Consider the following 14,987-nt stretch of genomic DNA (forward strand, 5'->3'; position numbering starts at 1 on the left):
TGTCCAGTTGTGCTTTGGTCTCTTCAGTGTACTCCTAGGTGCACGAAGTGTCCAGTTGCCACTCAGTCACTGTATTGTTAATGTTGGAAATTTCCAGTTATTTATTTGAAAAATACTTGTTGGAGAAAAGCTCAGGAACCCCCTGTACAACTTTGCAAATAATAGAGGACAGTTTGTTATCTTACTACAGTGATTTCATATGGCAACTTGGCCAGGTGATGATGCCTAGTTGTCTGGTTAAGGAAAGACTGGCCTATTTGTTTCTGTGAGGACATTATATGGATTTAAATCAAGAGCAAGTTGGCTGCATCCATGTTTGCAGTAGGCTAAGGGGAGTGTCTTCTGCAATGAGCGATGACTACTTTAATCACCCAAAAGTTTTAAGGAGAATTCAGAGTAGAAAAGCTCCCTTTCCACTTTAACCAGCCTTCCTTTCCTGGGGAGTTCTTTGAGGACCTTCATTGGAGCTGCCAGTCCACAGCCTGCCTATAGATTTTGGACTCTAACATCCATATAGTTGGGAGATACTTTTATAAATCTCATGTTTAGAGAAGATTCTTTTGGTTCTGTTTCCCTAGAGAACCATGACTAGTACATAAGCATGGCCATGTTTCCCCTTAAACTTGTAGGGGAGAATATTTTGCATGGCTCTGTCTTCATTTTTGCCATTAGCTTCCCAGCAATGTATAATATTTTCTGACTTCCTTCTCACATGGTAACCTTCTTCTGTCTGTCGATCTGAGTTAAATTTCCTCTTCTTAGGAGGCTACCAGTCATATTAGAGAAAGGCTCACCATAGTCCCTTTTTGGCCTTACCTTATCCAACATCTTCCAGAATCTTATTTCCACACCTGATCACATTCAGGGGATTTGGCTTTAGGACTTGAACATATCTTTTTGTAGCATACAACAAAGTCCAGAACACAGGGTTAGTGGAAAATGTTGGAAATTATAGAATAGCTTGTGGTCAGTATTTGAGGGTAATAGAGACTGAGCAGTGCTGCCATAGAAGAAATAGGGAATAGTGAAAAGACACTTGCTTAGGTGGTTTTCTCATCTTGTGGATGATACAAATCAGTGACTGTTTATAGTTTGTAATAATTTCCTCTTTCCCAAGAAATCATTTTTTGCAGCAATAAGATAAACAGAATTGAAAATTCATCCTTCACAAACAACTAACTACTGATTTTGTTCTCAACCAGTAGAAAATAATAAATGTGTGACATCAAAAAAGTTGGCTGATATTTACTGTATGCTATGATATTGATCTCATGAAAGCAATAATGCATGAATCTGTTAAACAACATAAGCATCCAATTCAGATATAAGTATTGATTTTAAGAGCACTAGTTCCCAAAACGATTTACTGTGTGTAGCTGCTGAAGGTGAATTTATGTGCCACTATGAATTATGAGCTTTCATTTAGATAAATAAAGGTTCTTATAAAATACCTTTGCTCATTTTGATTCTCTGCTTGCCTGAGTGAAAAAATAAAATGATAGCTATTATGGGTTGCTGCATTAGTAGAAGAATAATTTTGGAGATAATTAAACAATGCCATTTTTATGTCAGTAACCTCATGTTTCAAATAGAAAATCAATATTTCTATGATTATTTACTTGTTCCTCATACAATTTTTGACACCTTAAAAAGGTTTGGAGATTCATTCTGGTGGTAGTGAAATATCTGATACTACAGTTGACTATTGTTAACTAAGTTAAAGTCCTCAATGTTTTTGTGAAGTTGACAAAAATTTGGTAAAGCAAAACTGTTGGGGAAAAATTAATTTTATCCCCATAACCATGTGGCCATGGACACATTTAGGAAATTTTTGTGGGAGAAAGAGCACAGAAAGCACATCATCTTGCATCAGGCATCAAATGTTAAGCATCTCATCTTCACCATAAATGTAGTGTAAATATCATTTATTCTATCTGGTTCAGGAACCATCTTTTAATATGTGGTTCATTTTTATCTGTGTCTGCTTTCTATTGCTTCATAATGAATTATCAAGCAGCAATATATTAGTTCAGAGTTCTGTAGATCCTAAGTCCTTACATAGGTGGTCAGTTTTTCTCTTGGGTTTTTGCAAGGCAAAAATTAAGTTGCTGTTGAGCTATGTTCTTTCCAGGATTTGGTGCCGACTTCCAATCCCAAAGAGTTGTCACTCCATAATCTGCCCATTGCAATTGTAAATTTGAGGTCCCTCCTTCTTTGCTAGCTCAGATCTAAGAAGCTGCCCTTAGTCCTTGTCATTGCCTGCTCCATTCCATGTTCAGCTTCAGAGAATCTTCCACTCATTGAATGCCTCTCATATTTTGAATCTTTCAGACATCACACACTCTGACCTCTCTACTCAGAACAAGCACTTATTGATATACTCAGGCTCTCTCTGATAATCTCCCTAGGTAACTGAATTTCTTTTACCTCAACAACCCCCTCACACAGAATATAAATTGCTGTTGCATTGAAGAGCTGAGAGAGGTATGTATACATCAGCAGCACAGCAATTTTAATACAATTGTAGAATTCTGCATAGTATATTATCCTACTCTATTATTTACCAAATAACAATTGACTCAAATTATATCTTTGGCCTTAGGTTGTGTTTGGGAAATTTCACTGTCAAAAAGCATCATGCAGCAGTTAGACAAAATGATGTGTGAAAGCACATAAAAAGATGCATGAACTTTGAGTACATAATGCTGAGTGGAATTAGCCTGACACAATAAAACAGATACTGTACAATTCCACATTTATGACCAGAAAATAGGTATAATGAGAAGCTTATAATTCAGAACATAGGGGACTTAGAAGTATAGAAGCTAGGGTAAACCATTAGGTAATGAGGTTAAACTCCAATATAAGGGAATAGATAGGAGTGAAGGTGATTCTCTAGCGGGTCTGTAAGTAATATTACCATACTGAAAATGAACAAGTTTGAAACGGGTTGTATAGACCTACGTGTCCCACTGATTCACACTAGAAAAGCGAATTAGCTCTTGCAAGAATTGCTTCAAAGATTTGATTCTTGTATAAGAGTGTTTAAATCCAGGGTGCGGGGGGAAAACTGCTATTGTATGCTGTGAAGTTCAAAAGGAAATTATCAGAACTACTGTAGCAACTGCAGAGGTAAATAATGGAGAGAAGGATAAGAGTTAAGAGGAGGTTTAGATTTCTTATTCGGAGAGGGTGTGTTTATTAGTTTCCTTTCTCATGGGAGCAATGAAATTATCTAAAATTGAGAATGTTGATGGACTGTGGTCTTTGGGCTCTACATGAGGTCTGATGAATGCAGGTGGCTGAAGGATGCACTGACCGAGAAGTAGATTGGCGAATGATGGTGTATACTTATCAATCATGACTGCGCTGCTACTAGAAGGAACAGAGTCTTGAGGCATTCAATGGTGTGGATGAACATGTGAGACATTTGGTGAGAGAAAATAAGCCAGAAACAAAAGAATAACAATGGTATGGTCACCTTTAGAAAATGCTTATAAGAATAACACAGGCCTAGACAATAAGCTTTTAGAGCATCTGCATTATTTCTGGAGTGCTGATATTATTTCTGGATTTTGAGATTATATGAATATATATACATATAATCTGACATTTAGAGATAAGAATGAAACCAATCATATTGGGGTTAAAATAATTCAGAAAGCAGGAGTAGGGAAGACAGTGTCTATATTTTAGAAGCACGCAAACTCTTTGAGACCAAAGGCAAAAAGATTTATTTGGTCTGGAACTGAAGTTTTCTGCAACACATAATCTAACTCAATCTACCTGTATATCTCATTTCAACAATTGAAGCACAGAATGAGAAAGCAGTGCTTTTAACCCTTTATAGATTATTGTGATGCCTGGATACATTCTAGAGTATATTATGCAGATAATCAAAAAGTACTGGTAAAGTCCTTGAGGGAGGTAGAAAGAAATAGAATGGAACTATTGAACCTTACCATCAGGGAATCCCCTGATTCTGAGGCTAACATTAGGGACACCCAAATCAATAAGCCATTCTCTCGATCCTGAAGCTTACTGTTGTGAAGCTTATGTAGGTGGCAGAGAAGCTTAGACTACCTATAGTCATGCCTAAGAGCTACATCTGGAGAGTGAGATGTGGCCTCAGTCTCTCCAAGCCCAACTCTACAAGTGAAATCACTGACCTTCCCCTACATGGGACAAAACATCCAGGTCTGTCTTTAAACAGAGAGAGTTGAAAAATTGTTGAGAGGTTACTCTGGAGGTTGCTGTTATGCAAAGCTTTAGTTAGAACTTGCTACCTATCAGCACCTGCCAAACACCATCCAGGACCATTCCAGCCAATCCTAAAGAACATCTAGGGCAATAGATAAGATTCCACAAGTGTTCCATGCACTAGAGTAACTTTCCAGAAACCTGCAACCTCCAGATGGGTCCCTTGTCCAGATAAGTCCTGAAACCTACAGGGCCCAGCCTTTCCAGAACATCAGATAGTTCCATCTTCCTACCCCATATTAGTGATAGACCTTTCCAGCATGAAAAATTTAGAATAGCCATAATCCAAATACCCATAAAGAGAGGGATGGAAAGATCAAAGGTGATGGTGGAGTTATACAGTGAAGATTGGATTGAACAAATGAATATGAATGCTGAATCATTAAATTGATATTGTCTTAGTCTCCAGAATCTTACAGCAGCTAGAAGTGAGAACATAAAATTGTGGAATTGTAACCCATGTCAAACTCTGAAATATGTTCTACAACTTATTGTGGTGCCATGCTTTGAAATTTATTGCATTTGTGTATGTGTGTTTTTTCCTTAATTTGAAAAATATTGTTCTTCAATTTATGTATATATGTTACACTATACCAAAAAAGTTAATAAAAAAGAATATATGTATATTAAAAAAAGAATATGTGTGTATTAACTTCATGGAAAAGAAAGAAAAATAAATCATGGTGTATGAAGGCAAACATGAAGAATGTTCTGGCACCTTCAAAACCAATGCATGTGGTGGACCAAGAACACGGGGGACCTTTAACTGAGTAGGAATGTCTTCCTGGTTGTTTGTGTCTGTGACACCCCATTCCTGAATGCCTGGAGATGGTACCTGGACTAACATAATGGGCTCATAAGGAGACAATCTATGGAAAAATGAGTGTATTGTTAATTAGAGCTGAAACAGTGCATGCTGAAGGATGCTCCACATTAAGGGAAACTTCTTGGGGGCAGAAGGGTGGTTGCTTTTCAGTAAAAGCAGAAATTGTTAACATTGCTAAACTGTCTCAATTTTTTATCTCTTCCCCTGACTCTGTTCATGGTGAGGGATGTCCCATGAAATGGACCTGGATGCACCTTGCCCTACTTGTCCTGTGTTAACAACTTTGCTGCAGGCAGAAAATCTCAGAGAAACAGGATGGGAGAGGCTGCAGAAATGTCCTTTGTTTATTGTCTGTTTCTCCTAGATAAATGAAAGGTTAAGAGCTCAGGAGTTCTGTTTCATTTATTCTTAATCTAATGTCTTAGGCCTAGAAAAGCTCATATTATTATTGTATAATTCTGTAAATTTTTAATTTAATTTAATTTTTTTTTGATATGAGTAAATAAGGAACCTGTTCTGAGATTTTGGGAGCTGGAGCTATTTTACCTATTACCACTAGGTGGGGTGTTTGCCCCTTAGGCTGTGAATCTCTTATGATTTGAGAAACTTGTGGACCTAATGGGCAGTGCCAAGGGTAACTTGTAAGTATCTGGTGACTCATTTTCAGAGACATTTGGGTTGAGAGCAGAATCAGAGGTCTGGTTTTGGACATATTGAAGTGACTTTGAGATGTCAAAGAGAAGCTTTGAATACATATTTAAAATTCAGTATAAGCTGAGATAGATGCATAATTTGTGCACTACATCTTCATTCTATCCCATGATATGAATATATTCCACATAGTTCATGGCACCGTATTTTAAAAGTTCAATTAAGTTCAGCTACTTTACACTGACTGACACATATATTCTATTACAAAATTAATTTAAGTAACACAAAGTGATTGCAAGTAGTTTGAAGCATAAAGTAGATAAAAAATATTTTAAATTTCATAATTTTGCTAAAGTTTGTTGAAAATTGTAGCGTTCAGTTGATTTCTGGGACATTTTCAGAACTATACTCACATTTCCTGTGGTAATGTTATTTTGTCCCCTTCCTTACAGTATCTGTGTTCACAGCTGACTGCACAGTGTGTTTCCCTTTATATCCTGTGCTGATTTGCATAGACTCCTGGGGACTTGGCTGCTGCACAAACTCTATTAGTGGGGATTCCCTGGAGATGGGGCCTGAGTGCACCAGACAGTGAGCAAGATGCTGTCACAGTCCCAACTCCTCATCCTCCTGGGGCTCTGGGTCTCAGGTGAGAGCTTCAGAAAAGTAATGTCTTTATAAAGCTGGAGAGATGGTTTTCACATGCAGAGTGTACAGACTGTTCCATCGCAAACAGATCTGATTATATATGATAAATGAGGAAACCTGCATATAAACATACATTTTATATATTTGTGATTTATTGTATGATCTTGTTCTTTTCTGACTGCAGGTGCCAGTGTGGACATCATGATGACCCAGTCTCCTGGCTCTCTGGCTTTGACTCCAGGGGAGACTGTCACCATGAGCTCCAAGGCCAGCCACAGTATTAGCAGCTGCTTAGCCTGGTACCAATAGAAACCAGGACAGGCTCCCAAACTGCTCATCTCCTCTGCATCCACCCGGGGATCTGGGGTCACCAACTGATTCAGCAGCAGTGGGTCTGGGACAGATTTCTCTCTCAGCATCAGCAGAGCCCAGGCTGAAGATGTGGCCACTTATTACTGTCAGTACCATAAGCTATCCTCCCACAGTGCTTCAGCCTTGAACAGAAACATCCTCTCCCAGTTGTGGGGCACTGAGTCCTGCAGCAGCAGCTGCTCCTCCTCCTCCCACCTCTTCATATTGAAACTTCCTACTTAGTAGTTAGATTTTCTGACTTGCTTTTTCCTTCAATGGACTCTGTCTTTCCTTCAAGTCTTCCTTGCTATTGTTACTGAAGTAGTTATACTCTACCTCCTTTCTAACTGCCCATTTCCTTCACCCCTTCCCTTTCAGTTCTACTCATTGCTTCAATGACAATTCTGTACTTCTTTAACTCGGTCACTCTTTTCCCATGATTTGTGATGGACTAAAACCATGGCTTTTATATGTGCTTTAAGTGGAGTACTTTGGAAAATATTTGATTAACACATTTATTTCAGCTGTATAAACTGAAAAACTTCAAGTGACATATTATTTCTGCACACATTTCTGAAACACATGGGTTTAGGACATTCAGTTTCTGTAACTGCCTGAGGAAGCCAGAGCAGTGTAAACCAAACACACTTACATAACCATTTCCTGTGTTCGTTGATATTAAAGAATCCAAGCCTTAGGAAACACTTATTGATTGCTTACTATGTGTCAGATGCAAAGATCACACCTTTTATTCTAGCTGTTGAGAAAGAAAATAATCTCACACATAAGTATAATGTTTCCTATGTCATTTTGATATGAAGAAAACTAAAGGTGAGGGGAAATGTTTTGCTGTAGTAAAAGTGTGTGGCTATTTAACAGAGGATGATATATCAGCTATTGGTATGTCATAGACCACCCCAAATTTCAGTGCTTAAAATAAAAAGTGTTTTCAAAGGTGCTTTTTGATTGGTTAGTTCTGTTGATATTGACAAAGTTGACTCATCTTGGCTGGGTTTGCCCTGTGTGTCAAGTTAGCTACCAGGCCTTGTTGGACCTCCCAGGCCTGGGAAGGCACACACATGTTTCTTGTCTTTCACATGTCTGTTTTTGGCCATTGGCTTGCTTTTGGTTTGACTGGGCCACATGTCTCTCATCATTTGTCAGAATAAATCCAGCTGATTCTGATGGCTCTTGGCAGGTTTACAACAGGAAATGTAAAAGCTTAAAAGGTTAATTGAAACCTAGACTCTATTCTCTTGACCAATGTAATTCACAGGCCCAGATTGTATTAAAGGAGAATGCAGGTTGCCCTACTTCTTTTTTTTTTTTTTTTTAAATTTTTTTATTAATCAAAAAAAGAAAAGAAATTAACACAACATTTAGAAATCATTCCATTCTACAAATGCACTCAGTAATTCTTAGTATCATCACATAGATGTATGATCATCAATTCTTAGTACATTTGCATCGATTTAGGAAAAGAACTAGCAAAACAGCAGAAAAAGATATAGAATGTTAATATAGAGAAGAGAATTAAAATAATAATACTAATAATATATATATATATATATAAAGGAAAAAGAAAAAAAACAAAAACAAAAGATACAAACATACAAACAAACAAACAAAAAACCATATTTCAGGTGCAGCTTCATTCAGTGTTCCAACCTAGTTACATTACACTTAGGTATTATTGTGCTGTCCATTTTTGAGTTTTTGTATCTAGTCCTGTTGCACAGTCTGTATCCCTTCAGCTCCAATTACCCATTATCTTACCCTGTTTCTAACTCCTGCTGGTCTCTGTTACCAATGATATATTCCAAGCTGATTCTCGAATGTCGGTTCACATCAGTGGGACCTTACAGTATTTGTCCTTTAGTTTTGGGCTAGACTCACTCAGCATAATGTTCTCTAGGTCCATCCATGTTATTACATGCTTCATAAGTTTAGTCTGTCTTAAAGCTGCATAATATTCCATCGTAGGTATACGCCACAGTTTGTTTAGCCACTCGTCTGTTGATGAACATTTTGGCTGTTTCCATCTCTTTGCAATTGTAGATAATGCTGCTATAAACACTGGTGTGCAAATGTCCGTCTGTGTCTTTGCCCTTAAGTCCTTTGAGTAGATACCTAGCAGTGGTATTGCTGGGTCGTAATCCATTCTGCCATTCTATGTCTTTTGATTGGGAAATTCAGTCCATTAACTGTTAGTATTATTACTGTTTGGATAATATTTTCCTCTACCATTTTGGCTTTTGTATTATATATATCATATCTGATTTTCCTTCTTTCTATGCTTTACTCCATACCTCTCTCTTCTGTCTTTTCATATCTGACTCTAGTGCCCCTTTAGTATTTCTTGCAGAGCTGGTCTCTTGGTCACAAATTCTCTCAGTGACTTTTTGTCTATAAATGTTTTATTTTCTCCCTCATTTTTGAAGGACAATTTTGCTGGATATAGGAGTCTTGGTTGGCAGTTTTTCTCTTTTAGTAATTTAAATATATCATCCCACTGTCTTCTAGCTTCCATGGTTTCTGCTGAGAAATCTACACATAGTCTTATTGGGTTTCCCTTGTATGTGACAGATTGTTTTTCTCTTGCTGCTTTCAAGATCCTCTCTTTCTCTTTGACCTCTGACATTCTAACTAGTAAGTGTCTTGGAGAACGCCTATTTGGGTCTATTCTCTTTGGGGTGCGCTGCACTTCTTGGATCTGCAAATTTAGGTCTTTCATAAGAGTTGGGAAATTTTCAGTGATAATTTCTTCCATTAGTTTTTCTCCTCCTTTTCCCTTCTCTTCTCCTTCTGGGACACCCACAACATGTATATTTGTGCGCTTCATATTGTCATTCAGTTCCCTGATCCCCTGTTCAAGTTTTTCCATTCTTTTCCCTATAGTTTCTGTTTCTTTTTGGAATTCAGATGTTCCATCCTCCAGTTCACTAATTGTAGCTTCTGTCTCTTTAGATCTACCATTGTAGGTATCCATTGTTTTTTCCATTTTTTCTTCTTTGTCCTTCACTCCCATAAGTTCTGTGATTTGTTTTTTCAGATTTTCTATTTCTTCTTTTTGTTCAGCCCATGTCTTCTTCATGTCCTCCCTCAATTTATTGATTTGGTTTTTGAAGAGTTTTTCCATTTCTGTTCGTATATTCAGCATTAGTTGTCTCAGCTCCTGTATCTCATTTGAACTATTGGTTTGTTCCTTTGACTGGGCCATATGTTCAATTTTCCGAGCGTCATCCATTATTTTCTGCTGGTGTCTGGGCATTTGATCAGATTTCCCTGGGTGTGGGACCCAGCTGGTTGAAAGCTTTTTCTGTGAAATCTCTGGGCTCTGTTTTTCTTTTCCTGCCCAGTAGGTGGCGCTTGTGGCACTCGTCTGTCTGCACGGCAGTCGGCCCGGGAAACCGCGCGTGGAGGCGGGGGTCGCTGGCCGCCGCGGCTTGGGAGAGTGCTGGTCCTAATTGCCCAGCTGGCCTGAAACGCCAAGTGTGACGGGAGGGCCCCGCTATCCAACGTTCCCAGTCAGACCAAGGAGCCACGTGCGTGGAGGGGACCCCAGTCGCCAGCCGCCACGGCCGGGAAAACGCGCGCCCCTCGGGTATCTCACCGCAGCAGATATTCCCTGCCCGTTCAGCTGTTCCAGAATGGGGTACGCTGTCTTTTTGGTCTCTGTCATGACTCCGGGAACTGTTTCAGATTGTTTCTGTTTCTTTAGTTGCTTTTCTGGAGGAGGAACTAAGACCCGTGCGTCTTACTAAGCCGCCATCTTCTCCGGAAGTCCGCCCTACTTCTTTATGGGGGAAGGTGCAGAGTCACATTTCAAAAGACAGGATGGGAGAGGTGCAAGGTTGGTTTAGTAGTAGAATTCTTGCCTGCCATGTGGGAGAACTGAGGTTGATTTCTGGCCCATACAATTCCCCCCAAAACAAGCAAGGATGCAAACAAAATAAACAAACAACAAATCCACAATAGTGCTGCAATAACAGCATATTCACAAGGGAAAATAATGATATGTGACCCCCACCATACAGCATACAAGAAAATAGACCATGGATCCAGGGAGGCATGAAATATTTGGAACATTATTGCAATTATTCAACCACAGAGGGCCTTGGGGAGTGCAATAAGAAGATATGATTTGTCCAATATCAGTGTTGTTGAGGAAATGAGAAGGGACTAATGCAGAGATGCTGTGCCACTCAGGGACAGAATGAAAAATAATGCTGTAATAATTTGCAACTGTGATAGGTGGATAGGCATCTGCTGGTTTATCATTAATTTTATATTCCATTTTAACACAGTGGATCTATCTGAAAAGAAAGTTGACTTTACAGGAAAACCATATCTCTAAGCTTGTGAATGTTTTTAACTGGAATACAGAACACTAGAACCCAGAGGCTCTGGGCTTGTGAAACCACCTTACAGTCTCTCTTCTGGCTGATGTTCTCCAACCCCCAGAAAAGGCTCCATTCATGAGGTTCAGATCATCAAGGTTGATGCAAGGTGCTGGCTGGGAGATGTTCCTGTTAAAAAAAGAAAGGGGAGGAGGAAGTTGAAACCACATGATTGGGTTAAAAATATTACAAACTGTGATTTCTTAATTAGATTTGATGATGAAAGAAGATGGTCCTTTTGCCTTGGATATAATATACCATGACATCTAAATGTTTACAGACAGAATTCAATCCCATGAGGGCAAAAGTAGAGACTTCCACTATACAACGTTGCATGACTGGTGTCCACTGAGAATGGGCCATCAGGATTATATACTGTCCATCTGTGCTGGCAGTGGAATCATATTAACCCATTTCTGTGATGTGTTGGACTCCATCTATGCCACCCACATCCCAATACACTTACTCCACCATGTTCCTAAACTCCTCCTCAAATCTGTAAACTATGCATATTCAGTCTGCAATTTCAGTTTTAGCTTTGAGGGGACCCAACTCATTTCTGTTGTTTGCATCCAAATCCTTGACCAGTGGCAAAGAATAAAAACTGCACCAAACAATGTTAAACAGGCCAGATGACTTTATCCAGGACTGTTTATAGCAGGGGATGGGGAATAGTATTCACCTCTGTTTAAACAAAGGGCAGTAAGATTTAAGGGTTGTGAGTACTTTGGAGGAAAAGGACTATGTTCTTACTGGTTGGTCACTAGGATAAGAGAGGGATTTACTGAGGTTGCTCTTTGGATATTTTGGTTCCTTAGAAGTGGAGGAGGGATCTACTGAGTTTTCCTTTATGACCACTTGGCTGGGAATATATTCCTTTGAGGTCATGTGGCTGCCTGGAGCTTGCAAGGGCAGAGAGATAAGAGGGGGAAGATAAGGAGCCTGGTCTCAAGTCAGGAGTCTCTCATGGAGGAAACATGATGGGCCATTCATGGTATTTAGAATAGTTAGGGTCTGAATGTGCCATATTTTCCTTCCTTTTCCCTGCAGTTCAAGTGCTTCTTTTCCCACACCTGGTTTCAAGTTGGTGAGGAAGAGGGAGTCAGTGGGAAAAGGCCATGAATGAGTAAGGTTGGCGACTTGATCAAGAGATGGAAAACGGTCTTCATAACAACCAAACAGCATTCATATTTGGCAGTACTAGATATCCATCAATTTTCTTTCCACAGGGTATTTATTTCATACCAAAGTCGTTACACTTCCCTTAAACCTAGAATATTTTACATATTACATTCAACAGTTCATTATTCTATTTTAGTGTCATATTTGTGAACGGATTTGCTTTTCTTCATTGATTCCTCTTTTCATTTTGCATTATTAAATGAATTCAAATTGAGAATCTACTATATGCCAAGTAAACTTCTTGTTATTTGCTTTGAAATAATGGGAATAACCAATTAAAGACATGAGTCTGTCTCTCATAATTAAGTTTGAAGAGGTAATAAACGTTGACTAAAGAAAACACAAATGTTTTGTAGGATGTATGTATGAGACCAACAGGGAGTACCTTCTATGTTTGTGTGTGTGCCATTCCTTAAACATAGTGGAAAGATTTGGTAGGTGTTTAAGTAGACAGATAGCCTGGCCAATTCGCCTTTTTAAAAACACTCTAGTTTTAGTGGAGTTAAATGTTTTCTTTAAAAAGGCAAAAATAGGTGTACGAAGTCTAGTTAGGAAGCTATTTCAGAAATGCAGGAGAGAGATGTTGGTGGCTTGGTCTAAAGCCATGGCAGTGGAGACAGGAAGAAGTGGATGCATTGGGGAATATGTAATTGTAAAATTGAAGGAGTTGGATATGAGGGCGAGGTCAAGGATGACTCCACTGATTCTGGCTTAGGCAACAGGAGGTGTGCTTTTCCTTCCCGTGGGTGGAATCGGGTGGGGTTGGCTTGTGTGGAGGTGTAAAGATCATGACATAGGTTCCAGAGATACTGAGTTAGAAGTGCCATAGAGATGTTCAAGAATGTTAAAGTTCAGAAGAGAAGTTTGACCTGTAAATATGAATAAATTAGAACATGGTATATCTGTTCTATCAACTAACAGGCGTATTGATAGAATTAAAGCTTTCCTCTATTCAGTTTATTTTTACTTATTAATATACTCAGCAAGTATTGATTGACCAAATACAGTGTCAGATCAGTGCTGGGTAATTTGAGGATATTATTCTTCATATGTAACAATAAATCTGTGAAATTATATGTATCATAAATATGTATTCAATGTTTAAATTTTTATTATAAAATGTGGCAATGAAAACTGCATAAAACACACGCACATGCATGTTTTTGATTAACAACAACCTAGCAGTCACCAAGATCTCACCATGACCTGGCATGTTTATGCCCCGCATCCTACTCAAATCCACTCCTCCCTTATTGACCATAAACCTTCCTTCTTGATTTCTCTGAATCTCATAGTAATCACTTCCTTGATTCACATTTTTAGATTCCAGATAGACATCACTAAACCATACAGTTTTGCTTGTTATGGAACTTTATGTAAATAGAATCATCTTGCACACATTATTTTGTTGCTAGCATATTTCATTTGATAATTATACATCTGTTTTGTTGTATGCATCTGCAATTTATTCACTTTCATTGCTGAATAGAATTTCATTGTGTGAATCCACCACAATATACCAAATTAATTTTCTTTTCAAAAATTTTCTTCACATGTATACATTCCATGGCCTTGAAGGTCCCTTCTATGAGGCCACTGTGGGCTCTAGGTCTGTTGCCTGCACCTGTGTCCCCACTCCCTCTGCACACCTGCACTCTGCTCCTACCCCTGGTTCTCCTGTGTCCCTCCCATGCCTGGGGTGTTCCTTCCTGTTACCCAGAGGCTGCAGACCAGCTCTGGCCTGTGCAATCCAGCAAACTTCTTCAGGGGATTGAATCTATATCTTCTTCTAGTAGGCCTGAAGCAAGGCTTGGGAAGGAACCCTCACTACCCTGTGTTTCCCTCAAGGATGTTCCTTCAACCCTAGGGTGCCATGTGGCATTCTTTGCATCTCATAGTTACTTCTCTCTCCTAGTTTAATAATTCTTTATATTAAGTTTCCCTTTTCCCATCTGTGACTCTTCCAAAATCTGTCTGGTTTTGTTCAAGACCCAGTGCTTCTAGTATTTTGAATTTTGTGTGATTTTATTGCTATCTGTGGAACGTTCTATCTGGGAGGAACTTATTTGTGCTTTTCAGAATTGGGACATAGACACGAAATTACTATTTTGCATATATATAGAGAGATATTTCATAATCACATTATATTATTAATCTCTAGCTTAATTGCCTACAGGTCAGAGAATATACTTTCAGAGCATTCAGTGTTTTGAAATGTGCTCATGTTTGCTTGTAGTCTGTGCTGTTTTGAAAGGATGTATATACCTTAGAAAAGCCATGTTTTAATCCTAATCCTGTTTTGTAAAGGCAGCCATGTCTTCTAATCCTTATTCAGTATTGTATGTTTGAAACTGTAATTAGAGCATCTCCCTAGGGATGTGATTTAATCAAGAGTGCTTGTTAAGCTGGGTTAGGTGGAGACATGTCTCCACCCATTTGGATAGGTCTTGATTAGTTTACCAGAATCCTATAAAAATGGAAACATTTTGGAGAAAGAGAAACTGTAAGAGAGCAGAACGATATAGCCATGAGAAGCAGAGAGTCCACCAACCAGAGACCTTTGGAATTGAAGAAGGAAAATGCTTCCTGGGGAGCTTCATGAGAGGAAGCCAGGAGAGAAAGGTAGCAGATGATGCTGTGTTCACCACATGCTTTGCCATGTGCCTTCT

General features: G+C 38.8%; 1 pseudogene across 1 annotated transcript in view; it reads left to right on the plus strand.

The window, feature by feature from the left end:
* The first annotated feature begins 6,305 nt into the window (after positions 1-6,305).
* LOC143661179 (immunoglobulin kappa variable 3-15 pseudogene) overlaps positions 6,306-14,987 on the plus strand; it is an 80,782-nt pseudogene continuing 72,100 nt past the window's right edge. Inside the window, exon 1 of the transcript XR_013164424.1 lies at positions 6,306-6,386. The product of XR_013164424.1 is annotated as an immunoglobulin kappa variable 3-15 pseudogene (transcript). The remainder of the gene's footprint in view (positions 6,387-14,987) is intronic.

The sequence above is a fragment of the Tamandua tetradactyla genome, chromosome 17, assembly GCF_023851605.1.
Source record: "Tamandua tetradactyla isolate mTamTet1 chromosome 17, mTamTet1.pri, whole genome shotgun sequence".
In the NCBI taxonomy this organism is placed as follows: domain Eukaryota; kingdom Metazoa; phylum Chordata; class Mammalia; order Pilosa; family Myrmecophagidae; genus Tamandua; species Tamandua tetradactyla.